The sequence below is a fragment of the Gallinula chloropus genome, assembly GCF_964237585.1.
Source record: "Gallinula chloropus genome assembly, contig: HAP1_SCAFFOLD_177, whole genome shotgun sequence".
In the NCBI taxonomy this organism is placed as follows: domain Eukaryota; kingdom Metazoa; phylum Chordata; class Aves; order Gruiformes; family Rallidae; genus Gallinula; species Gallinula chloropus.
In genome coordinates, this window is record NW_028168411.1 from 50,209 (window position 1) to 62,760 (window position 12,552).

Genomic DNA, 12,552 nt, shown 5'->3' on the forward strand with positions numbered 1-12,552 from the left:
TCACAAGTCCCCCCAGAAAACATGCTGTGGCCTGGGGCCTGTCTCTGCATAGGCTGCAGGTCCTGCCAGGAGCTTGCTCCAACACAGGTCACTACATCTTCAACGTGTGTCTCCCCGCTCCAGCCTGGGGGCCTCTCCACGGGCTGCAGGAAGCATCTCTGCTCCCCATCATCTTCAGTGGGTGGCAAGGGGACAACCTGTTCCCCATGCTCTTCACAGGCTGCAGGGGAATCTCTCCTGTGGTGCCCGGAGCGCCTCCTCCTCCCCTTCTTCACTGACCTTGGTGTCTGCAAAGTTTCTTCCATTTTCTCACTCCCTCCTCTGGTGGCAAAAGCTTCCACTGGTGGGTTTTTTCCTCTTAAATATGTGACCACAGAGGGGCTGTGACCGGTGCTGATGGGCTCGGCCTTGGTCAGCGGCGGATCGGTCCTTGAGCTGGTTTGGCCATGCAGACCCACAGCAGCAGTTAAGTACTGAACACAGCTGGAGTAAGTTTATGGGAGGGATAGAAAGAATCTTTCCTCTTCTTGACATGAAAACCAGCATCTTCCCTCCCAGAGGCTGTATTTCACTGACATGGGCCCTATCGAGTTCCTGCGCTACTGTGGCTGGTGTAGTTCCAGAAAACTTGGGGTTCTGGTAGAATCCTCCTTATCCCAATGCTCTCTAGGCTGGAATAAAGTCTATGTCTTCTGTCATAGGATACCATTTGCCTTTTCTGTCCCCAGTTAGACATTCCTCCAAAACCCACCAGTTCTCCCCACATTTCTAAGGATTTTTATAAAAACTAATTAAAAATTCGTTATGAAACTAATTAAAATCCCCAAATTAGTTTGGTGGGTGGGTTTTTTAATTTTGTGTTTATTGTTGGGGGGGTTTGTTTGGTTGGTTTTGTTTATGCACAGACAAAGCACACTTGCTTCTGTCAGGAAATGTACTTGTGGCAGGGCCCTGCTGCAAACCCACAGGTGTAACTTAGTGTAAAGCCAAAGCACCATAATATCCCTCTTTGTTCCCACACCTGCCTTGTGACAAGGAATACTGAAGCAGAGAAGAGAGGATCTTTTGTAATGCAAACTGAAGTGTAACCCCGCGTTTGTTTCTGTTTGCTGCTTCTAGTGTTGAATGCATCTTCTCTCTTTTATCACAGAACCTATGTTGAGTGTTGTCCAGGGAGCACTCAGCAGCACCGGACGTTTCAGCCAGGATCCGTATGATCTGCCAAAAAACAGCCACATTCCATGTCATTATGACTTGCTACCAGTTCGAGACAGCCCCACATCCTCACCGAAAGAGGTCGGCAGTGAATGACCCCAAAAGCTGATGTGTAGCACAGTGGGACTCTCCCGGGGCAAAGTGGCAGGACTGTGCTCCTTCCTCTAGTTTCCTTCCCATCAGATTTGGTTCCAAATCTGTCCAGCAGACAGCTGCTGTACCTGAAACAGAATCTCAATGTGAGGTTTGTATTGTGTCTACAAGTGACAGATGGACAAATGCCACACTCTGGGGATCCTGGTTGTTCTTTTTTCATGGCAGTTAATTTTATAGACGCAGGTATGCAGCACATTTATACTGTAATATACTGGCTTAAAAATACTAGCTTGCAGATCAGTTTTTATAACATCCCATTTCAGACACTTTAAATATAGACTTCGTGTCCTCCCGGGACAGTGCAGTTTACCAAATACCACTTTATACAGGTGATTTGATTCACTAGTTCTGTAGAAGAAAAGGCGCTTGGCCAAATTTTACCTTCCATTCTGATCTCAAGACATGATCTGATGGTGATAAGGAAGCTTGGGGAATCCATGACCAGGTTTTTCTTGTCCATTACTGGTGGTGGGCATACCTTGCTTGCATAGTTTGGGAGTTAAAAGCATTGCGTACCTCAGTATGCTACGATGGATGCCTCGAGAAACTCCTGGTATTCCAGACCCAGCACCAGCCTTCAACAAGTCTTTTGCTGCCATTCAGCTCCATACGTTGCAGTTCTGACCACTACTTCTGCCACTACACAACTAATGCTCCATCACATATCAGTAATTACTTCAGAAAAGGTGTGTGCTACATCAGTTTATTTTTGTCACCAGGGACTGATTATGTAAGGAGTGGACAAAGGTGATGACTGCTGTAAATCTTAACTGCGAGGAAAGGTTTACATTTTATAAACAGGTAGTAATAATGTCTGTAATAGAGGATAAAAATAGTAAAGTGTTCTGTGTATTTTTTTTCTTAGAAATAACTGAGCAATCTCTGTGCATACTTGCTAAAAAGGCACCTTTTCTTTTTTATAGCTGACGTAGAGGAACACGTGCTTAAGCTGGTCTTTTGCATCGCTGATAATGTGACACATGTACCCCCCATTCTTTATTAACTCCTGTCTCCATTTCTATGCTGTGTGTCTGTGTTCTAGCCATCTAGTTGTAATTGCAAAAATATTCTACCGTGTGTGCGTTTCTTTGGCATTTTGGCCAACTGGCCTTTATTTTGTCCGGCTGAAGGAACCTCTGGGCAGAGGGAGAGGATTGAAGGCAGAATTCGTGTCGTCCCCATGTCTGTCAGAGGTGGTTACCTAATACATAACACTTTAACCTACTTCATTGGGAAAAAACATCAAGGTGGTGTTGTCAAGGCTAGTAACGAGGAAGCAGAAGGAAAGTCCAAACCAGTCCCTCCTTAAAGTTTAGCTTATTCTGTTGGCTCTGCATGGAGAGCACCTTTCCAACAGGCTCCTTTCTCTCCCTCCAGAACAGCCTGTTGGGAACTGTGAAATCTGCCAAGGTAGCGATGCATTGGAGCAGAATTGTTCCCCAAACATCTCAGCTGGAAATAAAATGGTTGATCCAGACCGGACATTCTGTGTCAGTGCCAAGTTACCTCTAGAACCCTGCATCAGGTGCGGCAGGACTGTTTCTAGCTGCTGCTGCTGGTGATGGTGCCGGAAAACATGCTTGTAACGGAGCCCCAGCAGGCTCCTCCACCCTCTTCTGGCAGTAGCTCTCCAGCTTCTTGGGAGCAGCGTGTCCCAACATTTGCTCTGTGCCCAGGTAAAAGGGGTAGGCAGTTGCATCGTACGGCATACAGCGGGAAGCACGAGTCCTCCCTGAATTTATTTCAGCGAAGGATCGCTGGTAGACACTCTGAACGGTTTACCTGCAGGGCTCACATAGTTTTGTCAAATGACAGCCACAGGACAAAAGCCCGTGGGACTGGCGTTGGCAATCCCACTGTCCCCTCTGTGCCCCAGGAGGCTTCCACTGAAGGACACTCATCTGTCAATTTGAGAGACCACCCCCCCAACTTAATCTTCATGCTTGTCATCTAGCCCTTTCTGTAGATCCCAGTATGCTCTTTAGAGAATTTAAATCCAAACAGAGATACTATATTGTGGTGGGAATTTAACGAGTAAGCTGACGAGTAATTTCAGCAAGTACTGTCTACTAAGAGAAATGCCTTCACCAGGGACAGGGACGGCAAGAGAAGCTTTGCTGCTAAACAGTCACATTACAAGAGTGAGAAATGTCACACTGAAAAGGGAGCAACTTAGTACCAGTTTACTGAAGTGCAAAACGATGCACAAAGTGTGTAGCTGACTTTAATTGAGGTAGTAAGTAGAAACCTAAGGTTTTCCATAATGTAGGCGTACTAATGGTGGTCATGGAGAAACACCATGAACCTCAAGGCTTTTTAAAACGCTTAAAGGCTTTTAAGCAAAGATTTTAATCACAACACAGTCACACATGAAGTTTGTCCTTATTTTGATGTACTCAGAGAAGTCACATAAATTTTAATTGGAGATGCACATGCAGATTAGGGGAAAGAAGATTTCAGTGCATTCATACTTTCTGCTGAGACAATCTGCAAAGCTGAGTTCATATTGAAGGGAATACAGAATAAAACAAACTCCAAAGTGGCCAAGGTGTCAGTTAAGATCTATTGGATTCTCCAAGTACCGTGACCATGACTGAATTTGTTTCATTACATAGGTATCCATCTAATGATCCTTATACTGAAGCTCTGAAGTCCAGACTGAAGAATACACAGCTTATTTGGACAGAAATTTTGACAGAACGATGCGTGTTTCCCAATTGCTGCCCAGAAAATCATGTGGTTTGGTAGGCTTGTACTAGTGCTAAAGCACAGAACTTCCCAGTTTTAGCCCACAAGGTTTCACTTTGGTGTGACTGAACTGTAATACATCCTTAAAGAAAAGCTATCAAGTGTGCCTGGCTTTTTTTCTTCGCTGTAACAAAAAGGTGTTTTGTTGTGAAAATGTTTCTGTTTTCCAAAGATGACTGCTGTTGGTCCTTCTGCCCTTCACTACCATTTATTTCACCTCATGTACCTGTAGGCTGATGGAATAAAGTTTCTAATGAAAGATGTGAATGCTGTGACGTTTTTTCCTTTCCCTTTCTTTTGCTGAGGGTGGGTCTAGAAATAGCGCAGGAACTATAAAACATGTTACACTTACCCATGCTGGACAACCAAGTCATGTATTTGATGGCATACAAGTCTCTCTCTTAGAGACAGCAAGTAGTTCCTGAGATGCTTTGTCATAAATTGTGGTGGTTTGGCCCTGGCTGGAGGCCAGACGCCCACCAAAGCTGCTCTATCACTTCAGACTTTGGTCATGATTTCACTCCCTTCTTCCCCCGCATTGTGGCACAGGGAGGGGCTTGCTCTAACGTGGGTCACAGCATCTCCTCTATGTCTCCACCTGCTTCATCTAGCGTGGAGCCTCTCCAGGGGCTGCAGGTGGGGTCTCAGCCTTTTCCATGGGCTCTGGGGGGACACCCGCTCCACCATGGCTTTCTCCACAGGCTGCAGGGGCATCATTCTCTCCAGCAGCAGGGCGAGGCCTCCTCTCCCGCCCTCCCCGGCCTTGCTGCCTGCACAGCTCCTTACATCTTCTCACTCCCCTCTTTGGTGGGAAAATGCACCTGCCTGCGTTTTTATTCTCCTAAATGTGATTCCCTGAGGCGCTGTGACATTGGACGATTGGCTCGGCCTTGTTCAGCAGCAACTCTGGCCTTGAATTAGCCCATGTTTACTCTCTCGGGCCTGCAGAGAGCTTCTGGCTGCTTCTTGCAGCAGCCATTTTCTGCAGCCCCCCGCCCCCTTTTCCACCAGGACCCAGCCACGCAAAACTCTGACAGAAATCAAGGCTGATTTTGAGCTCCTGAACTTCTGTGATGTTCTGCCTGTTCCTAGACGAGCCACGTCCAGAAGTAGGGAAATTCTTCCAAGCCAGTCTCTTGAATACTTTAACCTTTACCCTTGAGAAAGATGGGAAGTTGACTTCACAAAAGCAAGATATTTTCCCTTTAATAAATTAATAATAATAACAACAATGATCGCCTTGGATTAATGACTAAGGAGCCAGTAACAACGTACAAACGCAGCATAAAGGGGCAAAGCATATGGCAGTTTCTCCTTTGTAACTCTGACCTCCAACGATTCATTTCAAACACTGGTTACAGGCAGATGTGTGGGAAATTGTTATTTATTTTAGTTCTACTTATTTATTGCTTTAAATATTATTCCAATTTAGTTAGAGTTTGATCAAGGATGAGATTTGGCATAATGGAAGGAGAGAAAGGCAGGAGAAAACCCACAAGAGTGAGCCAAGTGCTTCGGGCTTGTTCCTCAGGGCTCAGTTCTAGGGCTAGTTCCAGTCAATCCTTTTATCAGTGATCCGGGGGCAGGGGTTGGATGCACCGTTAGCAAGTTTACTGATGCTACTAAACCGGCAGCCGCTGTTAAGTCTCTTGAGCAAGAACAGGCCTTGCAGTGGGCTGTAGATACACTGGAGCATGGGGCAGTCATCAAGGGCATGAAATTTAACAAGACAAACTATTGGCTTCTGCACCTTGGGTGGGTGGGTGCCAGGCACAAGTATAAATTCACAGAATAACAGAATATCCTGAGTGGGAAGAGATGCACAAGGATCATCAAGTGCAACTCTTGGCTCCACACAGGGCCGGCCAAGCCAGATCATGTGACTGAGCGCTCAAAGCTGTGTCAAGGCAGGTTCAGACTTGAGCTCAGGATCAATTTCTGTATCAAGAGGGTGATCAAACACTGCAACAGCCTTCCTCAAGGGATGGCCCATGCCCCGTGCCCATCCGTTTCAGAGGCATTTGGACAATGCCCTTAACAACAGGCTTGAACTTTTGGTCAGCCCTGGAGTGGTCGGGCAGTCGGACTAGAAGATTGTTGGAGTTCCTTCCACCAGGGACAGTTCTGTTCTGTTGTGTTTTATTGTCCGTCAAGGTTTGTGAAAGCCAGAAGACCACCAAAAAGTAGTCATCTGACATGGCAGCTTCTGGAAGCTGCCTGAGTGCCATGTTTACTGGTCACCAACGGACAAGCGTGACGTCACCCAGCCCTGTAACCCAGCACACAGGGGTGCCCAACGGCCTCAAGCGCAGACTCCAGCTGAGCAGCCAGCGAGGCTGGAGTGCTGAGCGAGGCTTGGTGCTGCTGCCTTAATCAGGACGGTTTTCCAGTGCGGTATCCCAGAGATACTGAAGGGTGTGTCCAGGGCACACGCGGCGCATCTTCGAGCGCAGCTTCCAGCTGCTGCAGCGCCATTTGGAGGAAGCAGTTCACCACCCGCAGCTCCTCCCAGCCCACCGCAGCCAGAACAGCATGGCCACGGAGGTGGAACACCGCTGTCCAGTCTGCCTGGACAGCATTGACAACGCCGCCTTCGTGATGCCATGCCTCCACCAGTTCTGCTACGCCTGCATCCTGCGGTGGGCTAACAGCAAACCTGAGTGCCCCCTCTGCAAGAGGGGAGTACAATCCATCTTGCACTCGGTGCGGGCAGACCATGAATTTGAAGAGGTCAACATCAGACCACCACGAGAGGACTCAACATGGCCTGCCATACCTGCAGCTGGAGGAGCGCCCGCACACCCGGGGACCGACAGCCCCCCTCGCCCGCTAGCTGCCCAGCCGCCGGCGGTGGAGACGGTGCCCAGGGCTACAGTGGGTGGCCTGCAGCCAGACACCTGGGCATCTCTCTTCGATGAGCACCCAGCCCTCCTCCAACGCTTTCTGCCGTGGCTACAACAACACCTGAGGGCCACATTTCAACGGCAGCCTTCCACAGCAGATGTGTTGGAGGACCTCATCCGGGCCGTCCTGGGCTTATACGGGCTGGATGAAGACGTGCTGGTCCGGCTGCTGCAGCCCAGCCTGCAGGAGCGCGCAGTGTCGTTCGTGCGCCGGCTCATCAGTGTCGCCGTGCGGCGCTGCCGCAGGGAGGCCCGACGTCTCCTGGGCCTGGAGGATGGCCCTGCAGCCGAGGCGCGGGAGGGCAGGCCCACCTCTGCCCCCCATCCTGCTGCCTCCAGAGCCGGCTCTCCTGCCCCTGGACCAGCCCCCTCCAGCAGCCCAGCAGGGGCTCGGGAAGAGGAGCGCCCCAGCACCTCGGCCGCTGCTCTTGCTGGGCATCCCACCAGCCCACACCACGCCCCCTCTCCCATCCACGGGGAGCGTGAAGAGCCGGCGGCGGGTCTGGGGCAGGCTGTGGCAGGTCCCTCCAGTGCCAGCCAGGGCAGGGACCGTGCCCCTGGGAGACCAAGACGAGCAGCAAAGAGGAGGGCCAGCGGCTCCCAGGACTCTTCCCAGCCCCCCAAGAGGCCACCCTCCCAGGAAAACTAGACCTGGGCCCAGGAGCTGCCAACACCAGAGCCGGTCCAGCAGCTGGGGCACACCCCCATCACTCGCCACCCCAGCGCTGTCCACCACCTTCACTGGACCCAGGAAGTGCACTGGCAGCAGCAGAGGTGAGTTGTGGGGGAAACCCTGGGCAGCTGGGAGGGTTGCCTGGTGCTTTGTAAAGGCTGTAAAACTGAAGTAACTGTTTTCTCTCCGGCTGGCAGAGGATGAAGGCACGAGGGTTACGGGTAGCTGGGCAGCTGCCGACTTGCGCAGCCTGAGGCGGCACGCAGCGGGCCGGGAGGGGGGTGGGGGGCAGGTTGCGGGACCGGCACCCCCACGTGACGCGAGGTCCGCTGCGAGCGTGGCGGGGGAGCTGTGCTGCTCCTGCGGCCGAGCCCGAAGGAGCCTTTTCCTGGGAGGCGGGGCCACCCGGAGGTGCTCGGGGCCGCGGCCTTCTGGCTGGGCCAGAATGTCTGGGCGGTGCGCAGCGGGAGGAGGCGGTGGGCTCTGGAGGATGGGCTCGGTGAGGCCCCGTGTCGCGGCGGGAGGAGGGCACGCCTTGGCACCCGTCGTCCGCGGCGGCGGCGGGGAGGGAGCGTCTGGAAGGCTTGGGGCGGGTGAGGCTGGGCGGTGGGCGGCATCCCGGAGCGAGCGGTGGGTGTCCCCCGGTCCCGGGTGCCGTCTGGGGCCGTTGGGGCCCTGTAGGCAGGTCCGGATGTTAAGACGCGGTCCTGGGGGCAGCGCGGGAGGTTGTGCCAGGTGGGGCGGAGGGTCGCTGAGGTCTTTGCCGGGCTGTGTGTGTGAGGAATGTCGGCGGGGTCCGCCCCGGGACGAGCTCCAGCAGCCGTCCCGTCGGGGCGACTTTCCCCCCTGGAACCAGACTGATTCTGGTGTAGGCAGTCTGTCTTGTTGCCCTTACTCTGAACCGTCTTGTCCTAAAGAAAGGCTGCACTGGCCCCAGTCCTCCTTGCTGGCAGGCTCTGGGGCTTCTTGCAGCGTTACGGTTGTGGGTTGTGAGGCAGATGAAGCTACAGAGCAAGACCCCTTGCGGCCTCAGTGATGACTGGCAGTGGTATTGGAAACCACCAGCACTTCACGGAACTTCCAGCTCCTGATAGCTTGCTAGGTCCTGTATAGTGATCTGCTCCTGCGAGTCACCCTCCTGGTGACCAGGCTTTCTCCCGGCACTGGGTAGTGTTCAGATGCCTGCTCTCAGGGCCCTGTGCTCCAGCGTTGCAGCTCAGGCTGGAAGTGCTAGATCCCTTGTGGTTTTAGCTGGAATTAGCATGATTGGCAGTAGAAATCCTTACCCTTGAGGATCTCTTAGCATAGGATAGAAGTGATGCTTCAGGAAGTCTGTTTCTGGAGGATACCTTGTTGCAGTGCTTTGCCCTTTCTAGTTCGTTTATAGTGCCGTGAAAAACAAACGTTTCTTTTGGGCAAAATCGTCTGCAAGTGCTGGAGCTGTTGCATCATGACATTTACCCTACGTCAGTTGGTACAAACTGGTTGAATGCATGTGGTTCTGTGTAGCTGTGTCTTTGGGTTTACGTAGTCCCATGTAGATAACACTGTATACTAGACCAACAGTTCTCTGTGGTCATCAGTGGCTTGTGGAGCTATGTAAGCCCTCTATGATTTCAAAATAACAACAGTAAGGGTGTGCAACGAATCCCAAAGGTTGACAATGGCACTAAGAATGTGGGAAACAAAATAATTCTCAGGCACTAGGAAACTCTTAGAAAAACTGCCTGGGTTTTGTGCTATCTGTGCACTACAGTAACTGTCTGCAGAAGTCGTAGGATGAGGCTAAACCATTCTGTCATGCCTGGTGTTTCAAGCTATTGGGACAGCATTAGGTCTGAGGCAAAGTGGTTTCTGCTTGGTAAACATTTCCTTTTTTTTTTCTTTTTTAATGTGGGAGTTGTGATTAACATTATGCTGTGACTATTCAGCAGGTGTTAGAACAAGTCGTTTGACCCAAGGTGATTACATTGGAGATCCCTCCGTGCCCTTGCTTTGGCTAGAGCGAGGCTTTGCGTGTCCCCTGGGATCTGGCTGTATTGACCAGGCCCCAGTCTGAAGGAAGTTTTGTCCCTGCCTGTCTGAAATGGAATAAAGTAGGGTGAGGGACTTTTCAGATGAAACTTTGATATAGGAACAGCTCAGCTCTGTTGTTTTGGGGTGTTTTCTGAAGTGTTGTCTTTTTATTTTGTGTCAGCTTCACTCTGTCTTTAACAACTGAAGGTTTTCCTTTTGTCTTCTCTCCTGTTGACTCCAAGTGTGTGCCTAGGAATCTCTCTATCAGGTAATGCAACCCGGGATGCAATATCTTATTTAGAGAGGTTTTTGCGCTGGGAATGGCTCAAAGCAATCGATTTGTTTAGTTAAATAAATAAATAAATGACAGCTCACTCTTCTGGACAGTTGTTGACTTGTGCTTAGATATTAACAGTGTATGTAATCAGTATTGTTCCACACAATTAGAATAGTCAATATTACGCTTACAGGCAAGAATAGCATTTTAATGGCATTTGAATTTAGTATTCCAACTGTTTGTTTTGTTTGAGGCTCTGCTTAGAGACCAGTTTTTCCTCCTGGGGTTATGAAGTATATTGGGGGGACAGGACTTTATTAGCAGGAGCATCTACTGCACTACAAGCAGCAGTTATTTAAGGGTGACTGAAAAGAGTTCCTTTTTCTAAACTCTGACATACCACCACGTTCTAGATAATGTGTTTTTCCATGTGGAATTTGGTCATCTGCATTTGTAGGTTATAGTTGGCTGTGAATTTCTATATTTTGGAGTCACAACCTGAAAAATGCATTTGAAGTATGGTCATGTTGTCCAGATTATTGCAAAATATTAGCGGAAACGTAACGACTTGATAATAAATTTAAGCGTGATGTGTTGGGAATGTGGTGTGTGTCCCGTCCCGTCCGTGTCCCCCGCTCCCCTCCCTTCCCCCTCACCCCTTGTGGTTTTCTGTATTTCTTTTTTCCATATCCCTTCTTTTTTACTTCCATGTAAGCCTAAACCGAGATTGCCTTCTAGCTAAATGTGGCAGGGGGATGAAATTTGTGAGATCAGCTGATGCTCACAAATCGCTAGATGGCAGTGCCGCAGTTGCTGTCACCGAAAGTGCCTGTTTGCACTGGGCTGTCTCAGAGTTTCCTTTGTGTTTTCAGTGCAGTAATACAAAGCGCTCTACTTGGCAGGAGGACATAGAAGTCACTTCCTTATGAAATTAGGCTGGATTTCAGCAGGAGTTGCTGCAAATGTTGTGTTTGTGGCTTGGACAGTGGAGAATTATCTATTACTGGTTTTTTTAAGTCACTGAAAAGAGCAGCCACTTCCCTACCCATCAGTCATTGAGGATTTGCAGGCTGATCTTACTGGGGAGCTTTTTCCCTGGATCTCCCGTAGGGGAGGGTAGAAACGTTCACTGGAAACTTTGCTGAGGCCTGAACATTGTTTAAAAGTCCGTGGGTTGGTTGGGTTCTTTGCCTTCCATGTTCTTTCAGCCCAGTGCTTTCTGTTTTCTTCCGTGTAAGTGGTTTCAGATAGGCCGTTCAGATGAAAGTATTTAACCACATGTCCTGTGGGATCATTTTTAATTGTCAGCAGTTCTAGATTCTTTCAAGATGATGAGCTATTTGCTTCCAATTACACCTATCATAGTTTTGCTTTTCTCTTGTGAATTTTCTCTTTCCATCTCTCATCTTTTTCCTTCACCTTATTGTTTTTATGCTTTTTCATGCAGCATTTGCAAACTACACCTGGCTTTTGTTGAGAATTCGGTGTATAGCAAAGTGTTACCTGGGCAAACTTCTTGTTCATCCCTGCCAAGTCAGGAGTTCACAAGGAGATTGTTGATTGTGTGAAGAGTTGGGTAAGCTAAAGGGAGAAGGATGATAGGGAGCATTTAGGCTTCAGGCTTCTCTAATTTTTGCAGGTTTGGGCTTGCTATTGCTGTTCAATGCTTGCTTCACTTTTCAGTTTGGTAATAACAGTAATTTTCCCTCTTGTCCTGGTTTTGGTCAGGATGGAGTTAAATTCATTTGTAGCAGCAGATGGAATGCTGATGTTGTTAATTGCTGTCAGACAGTCAAGGACTTTCTCAGCTCTTCATGAGAAAGGAGGGGCGAGGCCAGGACAGGTGACCTAGCTGACCAAAGAGAGTATTCCACGCCAGTTACGTCCTGCCCAGGATATCGGGGGGCTGACGGGAGGAAGGCCGAGGGCGGCTCCGGGACGCGCGGTTCTTGGGGGACTGTCGGGTTCTGGGACGGCTCTGGGTGGCACGGCCTGAGTTGTGGGTTTGGTGAGAAACTGCACTGTGTATCAACAGCTTCATATATTTTTGCTGTAAAGTCCTGTCAGCATTGTTAGACGGTATCTTTCTGTTATCTTAGTAAACTCTCCTTATCCCAACCCACGGGCCTCTTATTTCTTGGTTTTGGGGTTATTTGCCCCTTCCTTTTCCCTTCCCTTACCTCTTACCCTCCCCTCCCCCCCTTCCCTTTTCCCTGCTCTTTTCCTTTAAGGAGCAGGCAGCTGCGTGGATCTCGGCTCTCAGCCGGGGTGAAACCACGACAGAGGTGAAATCAAGCAGCAGCTGAAAGGAGCCTTGATGAAAGAAAGTGTTTCTGGGAGGGTTTGGTCAGTGATTACAGATGTTGCACAGTGGGAAATTCTCTCTTTGTTTGCAGTGTATAATTGGAAGAAGAATGACTTTAGAAATACTTCTGCGAGGAGGAACGTGAACTCCCGTAGGTGAGTGAAAAGACAAAATCTTACTGCAAATTCTTCTGCTTAGTGAACTTTAGGGGAGGGCTGTGTAGCTCCTTTCTGAGGGATGCTGAGATGTGCTCATTCGT